This window comes from Desmodus rotundus, chromosome 3 (genome assembly GCF_022682495.2).
Source record: "Desmodus rotundus isolate HL8 chromosome 3, HLdesRot8A.1, whole genome shotgun sequence".
Lineage (NCBI taxonomy): Eukaryota > Metazoa > Chordata > Mammalia > Chiroptera > Phyllostomidae > Desmodus > Desmodus rotundus.
The window spans coordinates 110,434,159-110,453,235 of record NC_071389.1 but is presented as its reverse complement, the minus strand read 5'-3'; positions in this window follow the sequence as shown (position 1 = coordinate 110,453,235).

Genomic DNA, 19,077 nt, shown 5'->3' with positions numbered 1-19,077 from the left:
CTTCAGATTTTCTCTTTTGCACTGGTTTTGAGATATTCAATTAGGGTGTGACTTGGTGTCATTTTTTAATGTTTCTTGTGTTTGGGGTTCATTTATTGTCTTGGATGAGTGGCTTTACACTTTTCTTCAAACTTGGAAATTTTTCAACCACTATTTCTTCAAATACGTTTTCTCTCTCTCCTGTGGGGAACCATTCCAAGCGTGGGAAATGTGGCTCAGCCCCCACTTGGAAAACCAGTGGGGAGCGAGGTTGGCGGGCAGGACCCACATCCATGGATAAGTTCTCCAGTGGGAAATCAGGCCTGCATTGTACCCAGACTGCTATGAGACTTGCTCTTGCTAAAAAACTCCCTCACCCTGAATTGAGGAAGCAAATGTTTACTGAGTATCTTTATCTTTACAGAATCTGGGCTAGACCCTCCAGGTATGGGACAAAGCCTTTTTGACCATTTCTCCTTTTACATTGCAAATGTCCTCCTTTGATGTATTCAGTGACTTCCTCTCCTGTGTCTGCAAAGATAACCACCCAAAACAAACCTTTGTGTAGTAAAGGGGACCTTTGATGTTAAGGGCCTCAAAAACCTATAAAGGCTGGTCACTCCAAGGCTCTTGGCCCTCCCCCCTTGAGGGAGTGGCCGAGGTGCTGAGAGGTGCTCTCCTCTTGAGAGAGTGGCCGTGCAGTCCCTTTTCCCCGACAGGACGTCTGTAGTCCGTGTGTATGTGTATTGGAATACTGAAACCTCAACAGCAGATCTTGAGGGCCGAGATCCGTGTCACTCTCCCCTTTATGACAGAACTTCAAGTGCCCAACTCTCCCCGCCCCACAGCAATCACCACAGTGTTGTCCGTGTCCATCAGTTTGTTCTTTATTTTTTTCTTTTTTGCTCAATTCTTCCATCCCTTCCCCTGGCATCCCCCACCACCCCTGGTACGTAAATAATTTCTGTTCTTTGAAAGCTGTTAAGAGCAAGGAAATGCAAGTATCAGACTGGAAGAAAATATTTGCAAATTATATACATGTATTCAGAATATATAATGAACTCCCAAAATTCAATGGCAAATTTTTGAAAATTGGCAAAAATTTTGAATAGATACTTGAAGTTGTCCCATGCCTCATTGAGGCTATCTTCTTCATTTATTTTTTCATCTTTTTTTCTCTTTCAGTGTGTGTAGTTTCTATTGCTATGTCTCCAAGTTAACCAATTTTTTTCTTTTGCAATGTCTGATCTCTCATTAATCACATCTAGTGTGTTTTTGCTTCAAAGGCCAGCAATCAATCCACTGAGCCACAACACCCTGGGCATCCAGTGTTTTTTTTTTTATCACAGATATTCTAGGTTTATGTCTAGAAGTTCAATTTGGATCTTTTTTAAAAATATTTTTACCACTTTATACTTATTTACTTAATCTTTCCACTACTTTTAAACCAATAGAATCTGTTATATTATCTGTTTTATTGTCCTTATCTGCTACTTACAACATCTATGTGACTTCCAGGTCAGTTTTCATTGATTTTTCTCCTACTGACAGGTCATATTTTCCTGCTTCTTTTGGATGCCTTGTGACTTTTTAATTTATTGCCACTCATTTTAAGTTACCATATTCGGTGCTGGTTATTTTTGAATTCCTGTAAATACTCTTGTGAGAGAGTATTTTTCTGGAACAGAGTTAAAGTTACTTGGAAATAATTTGATCCTTTTGGGTCTTGCTTTTATGATTTGTTAGACAGGACTGGAAGAGCATTCAGCCTGCTGTTAATTTTGATTCCTACCCCTCCAGGTACCCTAATGCCCTGTAAATTATGATGTTTTAAAGCTGGTTAGTGGGAACAGGTATTACTCTTGGCCCAGTGTGAGTTCTGTCTACTGTTCTTTCGAGTCTTGGTCCTTTTCCTTACTTGGGACCATTTCCCCACACACATGCACTGTTTAGTATTCCACCCTGCAAACTCTAGCTACCTTGGTCCCCCTGGACTGGAATCACTATGTCCTCAACTCAGGAAATCCATCAGGCTCTGCCTGGGTTTTCTTTCCCTCTGCCACTGCCTGGAAACTCTGTTAAGAAAGTAAGCCTGGACAATTATAGAGCTTAATGATGTCTCTCCTGCCTCTCAGGGACCACTGTTCTTTGTTGCTGGATGTTCAGTGTCTTGAGAAACATTATCTCATATGGTTTGTCTGGTGTTTTAGTTGTTTCAGAGAAGGGAGTAACTCTGGCCTCAGTTACTCCATCTTTGCCAGAGCAGAAATCTCTCCACTGGACTTTGAATATGAAACGTTTCTTCCACTTTGGTTTTCCTGATGAACTCCCAAATTGGGCCAGGCCCTACAGACTGAAAGATATCTCGATTTTTAATCACTAACCCCTGGAGTGATAGAGAAGGAGGTGAGAGAAGGAGGAAGTAGCGAAAACACTTCCACTGTCCTCCAGAATGTACGGTAGAATCTCTACTGGACCAATCCACAGACTAGCAGTTAGGTTACAACTAACTGCTAGTTGTTAGTTGTTTCATCCTCCAACTGGCTAGTTGACGACACAGAGCGAATCTCTGTGCCAGATTCATAGGCCTTACCCCTAGGTGACATGCAGATATGTGACAGCAGGGCAAGTAAAGAAGATACTGGCTGGTCTACTACCAGAGAAAACTCAGAGCACATACGTGAGAAAGGGCAAGTCTTCACATACCAAGGACAGTGCATTTGAGGTGGTAGTGCAATGGTAGACCACAAACTGTGGTCCCCGGAAACTTGATGCTAATGGGTGGTGCACTGAATAAAAAATTCCCCTCTTGGAAATTTACAAATACATATTAACTTGTTGAGCAACCATGGACAATGTGCCCCTTAGACGCCTCTTCTTGAGGTAATAATTGACCAATATCCCCCAGCTTCTGTACTCTAAAATCCATCACTGTGTCAAAACTGAGGCTATAGGTGGAAGACAGCAAAGGGAGAAAGTGGAACAATTGTAATAGAATAAAGGTTTTTAAAATTTTAAGTAAAATCTTAAGAAATCTAAGTCTACATTGCCACCGGCTTCTCCAAGCCAATGACTGAGTATGGCAGGTCCATTAAGGCAGGCCTATTCAGACGAGATGTAGGACTGTTTTGATGAGTGACACTGGCCCAATGACTCCGTGTTGGCATTGCTGAAACTTTCTCAGCACTGCACTGTAATCTAAGACTTTGCTCTCCTCTTCCCTCCCACCATTCTTCCTGCCTTCCCCTTCTCCTTATCAAGGGTCTGACCTGCTACTAACTCTGATGACTCTCCCAGCCTCCTCTGGCTCTTTCCCTGTTTTTTCTCACAGGTGTTCCTCCAATAAACCTCTTAAATCTCAATTTCCTGTTGGTATCTGTTTCTTGGAAGACTAGACTAAACCACATGCTGAAGGCTCTGAGAATTCCCACAGTTAAGAAATTTGTTTATTTGTAAACTAAGCATTTTCCATCCATTGTATAAATAACACACTGTATTTCTGTAGAAACCCATTAGAAGTTGGGGGAACTTGGTTTGAGACATGTCACTGAATTGGAAGGAGGGCTGAAACAACAATCAGAAAATTTGGGTTCTAGTTCTTGGTCCTCTGCTCATAAAAATATTTAGATGTTTGTATACCATTTCTATCACAGGCAGAATTCTGATATGGGTCACAAAATTCCAGGTCCCTGGCGTGTACCCACCTTTTCCTGGTTTTTCAATCAAGCACTAATCTATGTGTCCATGGGAAGGGATTATTGTCCATGGAAGATCCCACACAAGTTGACTTAAAAATAGGGACATTATCCAGGATTTTGGTCTAATCTCATGAGCCCGTGAAATCTGAGTCTAGAGGTCAGAGACAGGGAAGACAGACTTTCAAACAATGAAGTGAATTCAAGAAACGGGCATGGCTGTGTTCCAGTAAAACCTCAGTTAAAAAACAAGCTTCAGGCTGGCTTTGGCTTGTGGGCCATGCATTGCCAACTCCAGCATTAACTACTCAATAAATAGGAAATGCATGAACGAGTTAAACTTCCTTCTTACCCACACCCCAATCACCTGGGAAATGTAGAAAGGCATCACTTTCGTAGACATCAAAGTCATTAACCATCGGGTTAGCCGGTTCACTCGGTTCTTGAGTGTGGATGGTGACATGAGATAGAACAAACTGCCAAATACCACCAGAACTCGCTCTGTCACCTGTGTCCAAGGAGACACAACAAACTTTCCTCAGCAAAGGGATGAAGGCAGGACAAGCCCTCAGGGGTTTTGCCTTATTCATCTTTGTATTACTAGGGCCTGGTACAAGACCTGGCAAGTAAGAGTGATCAGGAGATGTAAACTGCACAATTAATAAATAAGTGAATGGACAATGAAGTGTTTTTTGACCCTACCCTTTCCTAGAGAATGGTGAAGGATCCTGAAGAGAATCACCCTGCTCTCCTGGAAGAGCCTGGTGAGTTAGCCTTCCACCGGCAACTGGACAAGCACTGTCCTGCTCCACCTTTGACTCAAGCCTTACTCCTTCAGCCCATCCACCCAACCCCTGCTATCTCCCACTCCCACCTTGTCCTTGTTCTTCAAAGACCATCGATTGAAGATAACCTGGAAACTGAGGTCAGCCCTGAAGGACAACTCATTTTCAAAGATGGCCATCACTTTCTCATGCCCAGTGCACACATGTTCCCGGGCACAGGTGACCAATCCGTAGAGTGCTGTAAGGGGAACAGGGAGTTAGAGTCCCATACCTTTCCCATCCCACAAGGGGAAGCATACACACCTATAAGTACCATCCTCTCCTTCTCAGCCCTAACTGGGCTTCCGGGGTGCTGTGCTGAGAAAGACCAACCCATTCACCACCTCCCCAACCATCTTTCCTTTCAGACCACACTTAGTCGACCCAGCATGGGCAGGGAGAGTGAAAGGGAAAGGCTGTGGACACCGACAACATCTCTATCGGGCTTCCCCAAGCACCATAGCAAGCCGAGAAAGGTCAGATGGAGAAGAGCCTCTATGCATACCAGTGCTGCTTTCAGTCATCATCTGCCCCTTCCATAGCCTTGTGGGATATACATACAGAGGGACCCAGACTCTTCCTGACCTTCTCTCCTCCATCCCTGATTCTAACAAAGCCTTCCCCGGACCCTCCTGATCCTCACCATGACACATCGCCATCATGTCGTCCTCCTCCTGGGCCATCCTCAGAAGTAACGCGATGCGTTGCCATACGCGCCCAATTAAGAGAGCAGAACCTGGGAGGGAGAGTACAAGAAAAAGGTCCCTATCCCAGGGAGGGGAGCTGCCCAGCCTTGCTGTAGAAAACCTTATTGATCAGGGGACAGGAGGCTTGGATCCTGATCCTAGCTCTGCCTCCAGAGAGTCTGGACAACCCAGAGCAAGTTACTGAATTTATCCTCCTTTCAGCTTCCTCAGCTGCTAAATAGGACTACACTTCCTGACGTGACCACTTCACAGAGATGCTGGGAAAATAAAGGTCAATAATGGATGTTAGCACAGCATACCACTGCAAGGTAGTGACACGCCCTACACAGGCACGCTCCCTTCCAAGGTCCCTTAAGGGAACAAAGAGCTGTGCTGCCTGAAGCCCTGCTCACTGTCCTGAAGTGAGAACATTTGGCCTGGTTAGGTTGAAAGATACATTTCCAGCTTCTGTCACCATGTCCTCTAAGCTTATCATGCAGCCCAACCCATAAGCCTTGTCATTTTGAACCTAATGCCTCCTAGGCCAGCTGACTTCTCCCAACTGATCTCTAGACACAATTCCAAGTGGTAAAGAAATAGCATGTACTGTCAGTTGCCTGGCAACAATGTTTTTTCACACCTTGTGAGTGAAGGAGGTGGGTGGAGAGGGTAAGAGAGACAATACTGTCACCAACAGCCACCAGGATGGAGATTGTGTGGTGATTCTCTGCCTCATCCTACTACACTATTACCTCCCAAACCTCTAATCAAATTTAAAGCTTCAGGATCCCATAAGCAAAGCACTTCTCACTTTTCTTTTGCCCCTACCCACCACTCTCGAATGGTGCCCTCCATCTTTGTGCCCAAGTCTAACCTTCAGCCCCACAGTGTCCCATGCCCTAATATGCCTTCCTGTGCCATTCCTACTCTCCAGGAACTCCCTCCTCAGTTCCCATCAGCCTTACAGGGGTCCTAGTTTTCCCCCATCCCCTGTACAACACACTCCTGTCTGCAGGATAAAGGTATACTCTGAACTCCATACAGCACCCCACCACCTGATCCCCCAGTTTTCTTCCCAGATTAACTCTTCCACTCCAGGGAGCAGTACCTCGGGAGCGGCTGAGCTCCCCAACTGCAAGCAGGAGGCTCCTTGGGGGCAGAGAGTGATCATATTTTCTATCCCACAGCTTCTTGAAGACCATTTGTGGGTTCTTGGACCCCACACCCCTTAAGGAAATAGTGCACAACTTCTCCACTTTTCCTCCTGGCTTCTGGAAAGAGAAAGATGTAACTGTTCCAAGGTTAATATCCAACATGAGTCTCTCAGCTTCTGAGAATCGGCTTTGGTCAATAAGTGACTCTCCTCTATCTAGAGGGCAGAAACTAAACTACCTAATTCTACCACTTCATTCAATGTACACCTTCCCCATGACGGAGGGCAAGGGCAAAATCTCCGCAAAGTCTCTGGCTTGTGTGTTGGGGTGGGAATGGGAATTGGCATATCCAGAGCACAGAGTTTTCCCTGCAGCAGCAAGTGAACCATCAGAAAGCTGGTTAGATGTTGGAGGCCAATTTGAAAAGTCCCTGATAGGTCAGAGGTCTTGATCAGAAAGCAGGCATGCCAAGGAAGGCAGAGAAACTGGAAGACACCTTTCATGTAGGCAGTTAACCAAGAAAATAAGAAACCAGATTTACCCAGGGTCAGCAAAATTATGTACAAAGGTATGTGAACAGATACGTAGGTAGAGGTTATGAATGTTTAGTCCAATGTTGGGCTAGCAGACAAGTGGATGGACTGGAGTAGCTTAATAAATAGATTGAGATGATTAGTTGAGTTGCAGTAAGAAGGGTGACTGCCTAAGATATCCCAGGAGCAGGTTTAGGACACAGCAGGAGAACAAGGTCAGGCTTTCAGGCCAGAAGCCTAAATCTGTCCCTGCCTTTGCATCCCATTTCTCCCTACCCCTTTACTTCATTACTTTATCTTCTATGTCACAGTTCTTGAGACACACTTGTGACATCAGATATATGCTCCAGTAAATTGTTTAGAAACCTTAGGTACTTATATCTCAGATACCACTTAGTTCACCAGAAAGGAACTTCTGGGTTTAGACATGGGATCCTTTCTTCCCCCACAGCCCCCAACCCAGAGGCATGGGCTCCTCACCATTGTACTCAGGTAGTTGACGATGACGTCTACCAACTCCAGACACACTTCATGCTCTACATACCCGTGGATGATCTTGATATTCAGTAACTGGAGGATGTAAAATATTTCTTCTTCTGGGAACTATAGGAGAGAGGGGACTCACTAAGAGAGGGAGGTTGAAGGATGGAGATTTTTTAAAAAGAGAATAATGATCCTGGTAGAGAAAGGAAGAGGAGGCACGAATCTAGAGAGAGGATTAAAGCTGGACCCAGGGTGAGGGGGGTGGAGAACATATGGGTCAAACTAAGGACCTGGGAACATGACCTGGAGCTGTAGTGCTCTGCTGACAGGAAATTCTTCCCACTCTCCTGACACAATGGCTATACACCTAACCAGCTACTTCTGTGGAGGTGGTTCTACCCTGGCTGGATCCAAGAAAATGACTGAGATGTCCTCACCTGATCAGCACGTCGGACTGCTTCCATCAAGTCCACGATGTTTGTGCTTGCAGTATACTTTTTTGACCTCTCCTTGGCAGTCTTTGAGGGAGCCACCTTACGTCTAAACATCTCTGTAAGGAATAAGGAGGGTGAGCAGGGAGAAGCTGTTTCTTTCCTGCTGGAGGTGGGAATGCATTTCTTCAAAAGTGGGAAACACGGAATGATGAAAACATGCACCAAAGAGTGAAAAACCAGAAGAGACAACTTTGGCTCTGAGTATTTCTTTGCCTCTCATTAGCAATATATCCTCTGCCCATTCACATAACTTCTAGAGAGTCTATTTCTTCATATGCAAAATTAGTGTAATAAAAACTAATATGAGATTCCTAAAACATGAGGCATGTGCTATCAGGTATCAAAACTTTTAGGACCTCATCCTTCCCTCTGAATCACATCTTTTCTGTTGAGAGAATAAGTGCTTCCCATGGTTGAAAAGAGAGTTGGAGGCAGGGGGTGGTGGTCAACATGACTATGAAAACTGAACTTTAAAATATAAAGTAAAAACAAAGAGAATGAAACAAGAATTTATAGATAGATATGAAGAAGAAACAATTTGAAAACATGGAAATTAAAAATGTAGGCATTAAATTTTCAAATCTCAACAAATAGGAGCTAGTCAAGACTGAACACACTTAAAGAGATAATTAATAAATTACAAAATAGTTACGAGGAATTCACCTATTATGCAATGCAAAAAATAAAATAAATTTTAATAAAAGAACAATTAACAGACATGTCAGATAGACAGAGAAAAGTTCTCAAAGAATGAGGAAAGGTAATAAAGATAACTGAGATTTCCAGAATTCAAAAAAGATAAGAATCCTCATATGGAAAGTGTACCCTGAGTTCTCACCAAGATAAAGATAAAATGATGCTTTATTGAAACTGAAGAATATTAAGGAAGAAAGTAAAAATTCAAGAGCCACTACACTAAAATACAAATGATCCACACAGGAATAACAATCTGCCTGACAACTAATTTCTCTACACCAATAAGAGATGCCAGAAAATAAGAAATAGCATGATGTATGTTGTGCTTTCTATGGAGTCTACAGTAACCGCTAAAGGAAGTGTAAAAGAATGTATAACTATGAAATTTATAGAAGGAGAAAAGAGAAAGATTTGGAAAAAAAATAGATCAATCCAAAGGAAAAAAAAAGTCAAGAAAATAGACAAATCAGGCATAAGGAGAGGTGGCATATTCCAGAAGTGCATTTTTTAAAATTGTTGTTGAAGTAAAGTTGTCTCCATTTCCTCTGCACCACTCTCCCCAATGTGACCCACATGTATGGCTGACCCTCAGTCCTACCCCCAATGGGCTTTGTGAATGGGTCCTTTAAGATGTTGCAGAACAACCCTTCCTCCTCTTTCCCCCATTATCCACCTTGATAACATTGGGGTGCATAGGTTCTTTTGAATTGGTGTTTCACAATTTTTAGGGTATAATCCCAGCAGTGAAATTCCCAGGGCCAAAGATAGTTCCATTTTTAGTTTTCTGAGGAAATTCCGTACTGTTTTCCACAGTGGCTGCACCAGTCTGCATTCCCACCAACAGTGCATTAGGGTTCCCTTTTTTGCACTACCTCACCAACACTTGTATTTTGTTGATTTCATTATGATGGCCATTCTGACTGGAGTCATTGTGGTTTTAATTTGCATCTCTCTGATGGCTAGTGATGCTGAGCATCTTTTCATATGTCTCTGAGCCTTGTGTATGTCCTCCTTGGAGAAGTGTCTGTTCAGGTCCTTCACCCACTTTTTAGTCGGGTGGTTTGTCTTCCTGGAGTGGAGTGGTCAGTTCTTTGTATGTGTTGGAGCTCAAACTCTTGTCCAAGGTATCATTGAAAAAGTGGTTTCCCATATGGTTGGGTCCCTTTTTATTTTGCTGATGTTTTCTTTAGTAATGAAGATGATTTGTAATTTGATATAGTCCCATTTGTTTTTTCTTTCCCTTATGGCCCTTTCTCCAGGAGACAAAAAGGTGAAAATATTCCTGGGTGGAATATCTGAGATTTTCCAGGCTGTATTCTCCTCTAGTTCTTTTATGGTGTCAGGACTTATATTTAAGTCTTTTTTCCACCTTGAGTTTATTTTTGAATATGTTGTAAGTTGGTTAAATGGACAAATTTGTAGAAAAAATAATCTTACAAAAGTGAATGAAGAAGCACAAAGCCTGAACCAACAGGTAAGAGCTGGTGAAATTGAAGCAGTGAACAAAAGCTCCCAGGATACAAAGCCCTAGACTGGATGGGTTCAAAAGAGAATTTTACAAAACATTTAAGGTTTTCTCAAAACCAGATCAAGACACAAAAAAGAAAGAAAACTACAGACCAACGTTGTGGAAGAACATAGATGCTAAAATCCTCAACAAAATATTAGCAAACTGCATGCAGCAATACATTAAAAAGCTCATACACCATGATCAAGAGGGATTCATCCCAGGGATATAAGGATGGTACAATATATGCAAATAAATAAATGTAATACATCACATAAAGAAAAGAAAGACAAAAAACACACGATCATATCAATAGATGCAGAAAAAGCATTTGATAATGTACAGCACCCACTAATGATAAAACACTCAGCAAAGTGGGAGCAGAGGGACCATATCTCAATATAATAAAGATCATATATGAGAAACCTACAGCCAACTTCATACTCAATGGGCAAAAACTAAAAGCTTTCCCCCTAAGATTAGGCAAAGACAAGGATGTCCACTTTCACCACTTCTATTCAACATAGTATTGGGACTTCTAGCTTCAGTAATCAGACAAGAAAAAGAAATAAAAGGCATCCAAATTGGAAAGGAGGAAATGAAACTGTCACTGTTTGCAGATGACATGATAGTGTACATGGAGAACCCTATAGACTCCATCAAAAAACTACTTGACATAATAAATGAACTAGGCAAAGCAGCGGGATCCAAAGTCAATATTCGGAAATTGAAGGCATTTTTGTACACCAATGACAAAATGTCAGAAAAAAAATCAGGGGGTAAAATTCCATTTGCTACAATAACAAGAAAAAAAAATAGGAATAAACTTAACCAAGGAGGTAAAGGCCTGTACTCAGAAACTACTCTACACTGAAGAAAAAAATTAAGGAAGACACAAACAAATGGAAGCATATACCATGCTCATGGATTGGAAGAATTAACATCATCAAAATGGCCATACTACCCAAAGCAATTTATAGATTTCATGCAATCCCTATTAAAGTACAATGACATATTTCACAGATATAGAAGAAACATTTCAAAAATGTGTATGGAACCATAAAAAAACCCTGAATAGCCTCAGCAATTCTGAGAAAGAAGAATAAAGTGGGAGGGATCAAAATACCTGATATAAAACTTATTACAAGGCCACTGTAATCAAAACATACTGGTACTGGCATAAGAACAGGCAGATAGAGCAATGGAACAAACAGAATTGAGAGCCCAGAAATAAACCCAAGTCTCTATGGTCAATTAATATTTGACAAAGGGGGCAGAAGCATAAAATGGAGTGAAAATAGCCTCTTCAACAAATGGTATTGGGAGAGCTGGACAGCTCTACATGCAAAAAAATTAAACTCAATCACCAACTTATACAATAAACAAAAATAAACTCAAGGTGGATAAAAGACTTAAATATAAGTTGTGACACCATAAAAGTCCTAGAGGAAAACAGAGGCAGGAAAATATCAGACATTCCCTGTGCAATATCTTTACTGATATGTCCCCTAGAGCAAGGGACGTAAAGGAAAGGATAAAAAAATGGGACCACATCAAATTAAATACCTTCTGCAAGGCTAAAGAAAACAGCATTAAAATGAAAAGAGAACCTACTATATGGTATAACATATTTGTCCATGATACCTCAGAAAAGGGTTTAATTTCCAAAATATAGAAAGAACTCACATGACTCCACTCCAGGAAGACAAACAACCTGACTAAAAAGTGGGTAAAGGACCTGAACAGACACTTCTCCAAGGAGGACATACACAAGGCTCAGAGACATATGAAAAGATGCTCAGCATCACTAGCCATCAGAGAGATGCAAATTAAAACCACAATGACTCCAGTCAGAATGGCCATCATAATGAAATCAACAAAATACAAGTGTTGGTGAGGTAGTGCAAAAAAGGGAACCCTAATGCACTGTTGGTGGGAATGCAGACTGGTGCAGCCACTGTGGAAAACAGTATGGAATTTCCTCAGAAAACTAAAAATGGAACTATCTTTGGCCCTGGGAATTTCGCTGCTGGGATTATACCCTAAAAATTGTGAAACAACAATCCAAAAGAACCTATGCACCTCAATGTTCATAGCAACACAATTTACAATAGCCAAGTACTGGAAGCATCCTAGGTGCCCATCAGTAAATGAGTGGATCAAAAAACTATGGTACATTTACACAATGGAACACTATGCTGCAGAAAGAGATGAGGAGCTCCTACCCTTCACAACAGCATGGATGGAACTGGAGAGCATTATGCTAAGTGAAATAAGCCAGACGGTGAGGGACAAATACCATATGATCTCACCTTTAACTGGAACCTAATCAAGGAAACCAACAAGCAAGCAAATTAGAACCAGAGACATTGACATTGTTATAAGAACAATTTCTCGTTATAAGAACAATGTGACAGTAACCAGAGAGGAGGTCAGAGGGGATAAATGGGGTAAAGGGGGGAGGGTTTTCAGGAGCAACTGTAAAGGATACATGGACAAAACCAAGTAGGGGTGGAAACGTGGAAGGAGGTGGGGATGACACTGTTGGCAGGGAAAGTGGTGGGGTGAAAATGCAGACAACTGTACTTGAACAATAATAAAATAATTTTTAAAATGGAAATTAAGCTTGTTTAAATGAAAAAAGTTACAATTTTTTTGACAACAAATTTGTAGACTTTTGATAAGTTAGGCAAATTCCTAGAAAAAGGATTATCTATTAAAATGGACATAAGTGGGAAAATCTCAATAGTCCTAATCCTACAAAACATACTGAATCAATGATTAACACCCTTTCTACAAAAAAGCACCCATCCTCAACAACTTCAATAATAAATTCTACTGAACCTTTAAAGAAAAAAAATAATGCCAATTATACACAAAAACTTCCAGAAAATAGAAAAAGAGGGAAGGGTATGTGCCTCAACCCATTTTATGACCATAGCAGAATCTTTAAACTGAAACTTTCAAAAGACAGTCAAGAAAGGAAAGTTAAGGCCAATCTTTCTCATGACTATAGATGTGAACATCTTTTTTCAAAATAAAACACTAAAGCCCTGACTAGCGTGGCTCAGTTGGTCGGGTTTCATCCCATGAAGCGAAAGGTGGCTGGTTCAATTCCCGGTCATGGCACATGCCTCATTGCAAAATGGGTCCCTGGACTGGTCATGTTCAAGAGGCCTCGGGTCAACGTTTCTCTCTCACATCGTTGTTTCTCCCTCTCTTTTTTACCTCCCTTCTCCTCTAAAAAACAAACAAACCTAAATCCAACAACAAAAAATGATAATTCATTACAAGTTCCATAAAAAAGAAACTATTTAACCACACCAAGATTCCAGTTCTCCTTTCCTGGTTGAGAAAATGTTAAAAAGCATGAAAGCCTGGGGAACACAAGCTGTGCTACACACAACTTGTAAGACTGCAAAAAGGCATGACCTCTTGGAGTGAAGTATCCTACCATCAAACAACATCATATGTGCATTCACTCTTTCTTTAGCAAACTTTCACTTACACAATTTACCCTGAAAATTCTCCTCCACAAATATGAAACAATATATGGACAAAGTTCTCATGTTAGTATTACTTGTAAAAGGAAAATATTGGAAACAACCTAAATGCCTATGAATTGGAGACTGGGTGAATGAGCAATGGCACAATCCCCAGTGGGGTATTATGCAGCTAATGTATAGGAAAGATCCCTATGAAAAGACGTGGAATTATGCTACCTGTTGAATAATAAACATGACACGAATAAGTGTATATTTGGGTATACATATATATTCCTAGTGAGTTGTATAGTTTGGTATAATTCTGGAGAAAAAAACCCAGAAAAGATGACCCAGAAACTAATGAAAATGATTAACATTGTGTTGTGTGGGAAGAAAAAAGAAGGGCTAATGATAGGATTGAGGTTCCTCTGGTTTTACCTCATCATAAAGTTTGACTTTTCAACCACAAAAATGCTTCACATATTCAAATAAAAATGAAATCCAAAGGGATCAAAACCAGCAAACCCTAAAACTACATACAGCACATATAAATGAATCTTACTGCAAACAAACCTGATTATATAGCTAGGTAGAAAAAATTAATTCAAGTAATTTAAAACACGACATTCTAACCATATACCATTAGAGTGCTGTATTCTCTAAGAAATTTTAATTGTATTTGATTGAGTATTTTATTACAGTTGTTCCAATATCTCCCCCTTAGTGCCCTCCACCAAGCACCCCCAACTCCCTCAGGCAATCAGCACACCATCATTCCTGTCCATGGGTCGTGCGTCAACCTTCTTTGGCTACTCCATTTCCTATACTGCACTTTACGTTCCCATGGCTATTCTGTTACTACCTACTTGTACTTCTTAATCCCCTCCCATTTTCACCCATTCCCCTACACCCCTCTCTCATCTGGCAACCATCAAAACACTCTCCATATCCATGACTCTGTTTCTGTTCTGCTAGTTTGCTTAGTTTGTTTTTTTAGATTCAATTGTTGATAGATATGCATTTTTGCCATTTTATTGCTCATAGTTTTGATTTTCTTCTTTTTCTTAAAAGAGTCCCTTTAATATACCATGTAATAACGGCTCAGTCACGACGAACTCCTTTAGTTTTTTCTTGTCTGGGAAGCTCTTCACCTGCCCTTCTACTCTAAGTTATAGCTTTATAGCTTTGCCAGGTAGAGCAATCTTGGTGGGAGGTCCCCGCTTTTCATGACTTTGTATACTTCTTGTTAATCCCTTCTAGCCTGTAGAGTGATTTTCAGAAATCAGCTGACAATCCTATTGAACCTCCCTGTAGGTAACTAACTGCTTTTCTCCTGCTTCTTTGAAGATTCTTTATCTTTAACCTCTGGTATTTTAATTATGATGTCTCTTGGTGTGGGCCTCTTTACATCTGTCTTTTTTGGGACTCTCTGAGCTTCTTGGACTTGAATGACTATTCCTTTCACCAAATCATGGAAGTTTTCTTTCATTATTTTTCCAAGGAGATTTCCAAATTCTTGCTCTTTCTCTTTTCCTTCTGGCACCCCTATGATGCAAATGTTGGACCTCTTCAAGTTGTCAAACAGGCTGCTTCCACTGCCCTCATTTTTTGGATTCTTCTATTTCTTGTTCTCATCTGGTTGTTTTTCCCTCCCTTACGTTCCAAACCATTGATTCAATTCTTGGTTTCATCCGATCTACTGTTGTTGCCCTGTAAGTTGTTCTGTATTTCAAATAGTGTAGCCTTCATTTCTGACTGAATCTTTTTTATGCTGTTGAGATCCTCACTAAGTTCCTCAAGCATCCTTATGGGCAGGAGTTTGAAATCTGCATCTCATAGACTCATTATCTGCATTTTGTTTAGTTGTTTTTCTGGAGTTTTGATCTGTTTTTTTCATTTGGGCCATGTTTCCTTGTGTGCTCATTTTGGCAGTCTCCTTGTCTTTGTTTCTACATATGTGGTAGGGCTTCAATGGCTCCCTGTCTTTGGAGTGTGGCCTAATGTAGTAGGTATTGTGTAGGGCCTGATGGCACAGCCTCTGCTAGCACCCATGTTGTGTACTTGGGGTGCGTCTTTAGTGTGGGATGTGTACACTTTCCACCTGTAGTTGAGCCTTGACTGCTGTTGGCAGCTCAATGGGAGGGATTTACCCAGGCCAGTCAACAGCAAGGACAAGTTGTGACAATGTCCACCAACCTCTGCTCTCTGTGGAGGATCAGCTGTGCAGGGACAGGGTGGTGGTGCTCCAACATGGTCTGTAGCTGTGCACTGGGTGCATGGGCACTGTGGTTTCCTGGGCGGTGCAGGCCAAGGTCTTCCCCGACCTGTGTTCTGCCTGGAGGCACTCTTCCTGAGTGATAAAACAATCTGAAATGGCTGCTAATTTGCTGTTCTTGGAGATGCCCAGGCGAAGATAAGCTGTGAACCTAGGAAGGCTGCTGTGAGTACTGGGCTTGGGGCCAATGACGAAGGGGTACAGAGGCTGGGGGCTTACTGAGTCCTGGTGTTGCTTGCTTGATAAGATTTAGGAAGTTGTGAAGCATGAGGCAGGACCAGCCAATCATATGGAAAAGTTATAGTTAACAGCTTGGTTGAGCCCATAAGTTGCGTGAGACACAGTGACCTCAGGGTGCGCCAAGATTGTAAGGCAGGTTGATGGCGTCTCACATATAGGACCCATCTGTTGCCTCTGTGCTCTGTTGGGGAAGGTATCAGAAATGAGACAATAGCCTCTGCACACCTCACTGCCTGAGAGAAAGCTGTCCCCTAGTGCTCGCCTTGAAGTCACAACCTTCGTATCTCCCGTATGCCACTCATGCCATCAAGTTGCTACCCAGGTCCAGGAGCTCAGAGAGAGTGAGTTTCAGAAATACTGTGTGAGGGTTTTTTAAGGTGAACTGCTTGGAACTCCAGAAGATTCTTCAATTGAGTCAATGTCTACTGTGTTTTGCAATGGGAAGTTATGGAGAATAATGTTCCAGGAACTGGAAACCTGATCTGGGTAGACTACTATAAGGATAGGACTCCTCCCTTCTAAAATACCACTCCAAACTTTTCGACAACACATGAGGATGGGCACAAGAGAATTCTGTTTATCTGTCCCTCCTATCAATTAGGACATATCTGTTTTCTTGATTTCCTTAGTTTACAGATGTCTAGCCAACTACATATCAGGTGGTTCTCAGACATGATGGTTTTCTCCTTTCTCATGTATCATAGTACCCAATTCAATACATCCCACATTGGATGGATTACTGCACTGTGTCCAGTGCTTGAGACTCCAGTCATCTAAACGCCTCCATTCTGGCAACACCCAGAGCCCGCCAGGACAAAGAATTCTAATTATGCCATGTCCCTTGAATCCATCCCTTTCCCATCCTTGCACAGCCACTATCCAAGTTCCTTTCCCATGTTCACACTGACCTCCACTCTAGGCCTGACCCAATTTCTCCGCTCACCAACACCTGATGGGCAAACAGCACTATGAGGAAGAAGTCAGACGACACAGAGTGTCTCCTGAGAATGCTTCCCAGCGCTTGAGAAATATTCCCATCTTAGCAACCGAGCCTAGAATGCTAAACCTGTAACAGACCAACCAGCTGCTATTCTAAAGAACCTCAGGTGGAATGCAGAGCCCCTCCTTCCATTATGACTCCAGGAGACAAAAGCGTTCACTACCTGCACAGCCCTGGCCAGGTGGCTCAGCTCCTCGAAGCATCCTCCCATACACCAAAAGGTTGTGGGTTCTATTCCGCATCCAGGCACATACCTAGGTCGGGGGTTCGCTTCCCCATCAGGGCGTGTACGGGAGGCAACCGAATGCCTTTGCTCTCTCACACTGATAATTCTCTCCTGCTCTCTCTCCCTCTCTCTCTCCCCCTTCTGTCTAAAGTCAATAAATATCACCTCAGGTGAGAATAAAAATGGAGAAAAAAATTAATAAATGTAAAATACCTGCCACATAGCAGTTACTCAATAAATATTTGTTGAGTGGGAAAAACCGAGTGTCTTTTCACTTATTCTTTTGAATTTTTTAATTATTCATTTATTTTAGTCTAAGGACGTCTTTATTTCTTCATCCCTCTTTTTTTAAAGATTTTGTCTACTTCCTGAATTCCACAGTTGTCAGAGTTCCCGTCAACTCCATTTCCGATGGTTCTGAGTGATGGCTGCTCTCCATTTCACTTGTAATTTTGATGAGGCTGGGCAAGACCGCGATCTCTCTTTACCGAGGCTGCCATCTTGGGCAGCGGTCAGCGTGCCTCCCGCGGTAAAAATACCTGCCCAGGAGCCCTGGACTTCATACCGAGTTTGTTATTGGCAGTGTTACTGGAGTAGCAATACTGCAACTATTGTGCACATTATACTAAATATAGCGATGCTTTTCGGGAAAGAGGATTCTTACCTTGGAAGGTGGGAAATGCAAATATGTAATGGGAGCCCCAGGAGGTTCCAATTTTAATAGGAAGTACAAATAAGTATTCGTCTTTTAAGGAATGTCTGCTCCACGAAAAGGCCTGGAAGAAATGACACTCCAGGAGCAAAGAACACACCTATATTATCCAAATCCGACTTTCTTTAGTAGATCGTCCACACCGCACTCTTTCAAAAGGAAAGAAAGGGCTCCTTGCAGTAGTAGCCCATTACTTGGTTGGGAGTAGCAAAGGTTCAACGTGAGCACCTTTCTCTGCAAGAAACAGGAAGTGCTCATAAACTAAGGGGAATACAATAAAAGAACAGACGGTCCAGCTTAAAAGTTTCTCCCACTGGCCAAGTGGGGGACAATTGGAGCCTCAAAAACAATAATGAGGGTAATGGATAAAGGCCTAGTGAATGAAAAAGACACCCATGAGTCCAAATTATAAGCAAAGATACATGATGGTTGGGGTGGGCGATTCTACTTCAGAAAACATCAGCTAATAAATGGAGAAGAAATGGCAGAATTACAACTACAAATGAAGTCACTGATGCAGGCAAGAAGCATCAATGAAACAAGAGATTCGCACGGCCTCACTACACCTATCACTACACAGATTGCCAGTTGATTGCAAAAGGGACACAAAAGAAAGAGCTGATGGGCACCACCTTCATGAAGTGATCAAAGTAGGCATCACTGATAAAGGTACTAACTGATATCACGTGCCCTCTGAAAACACAGAGGAAAATCTACAACATCTCCCATTAGTAGTTTTGCTCAATATGTTTACCTGGTTCTATGACGAGGAAACAGTCAGATCCAAACTGTGGGACAGTCTACAAGACAAGAAAAGACAAAAGCAATTGGTGCACTCTTTTAGATACAGGGGGAATGCAATTCATGATGGCCGATTGGAACTTAGAGGGGTGGGGAAAGACAGCTATAAACATTTTGAGGCTACTTGGCAAATGCGATCATCCTCTATGTTGGAACGGCAATGTTACTGTATCCATGTCCAGTTCCTGGGGAATAATGATGTTATTAGCATTGACTTCTTTCAAAGAGGATACATGCTGCAATATGTATAGTACCATAATATACAGCTCACCTTACTCTGAGACGAT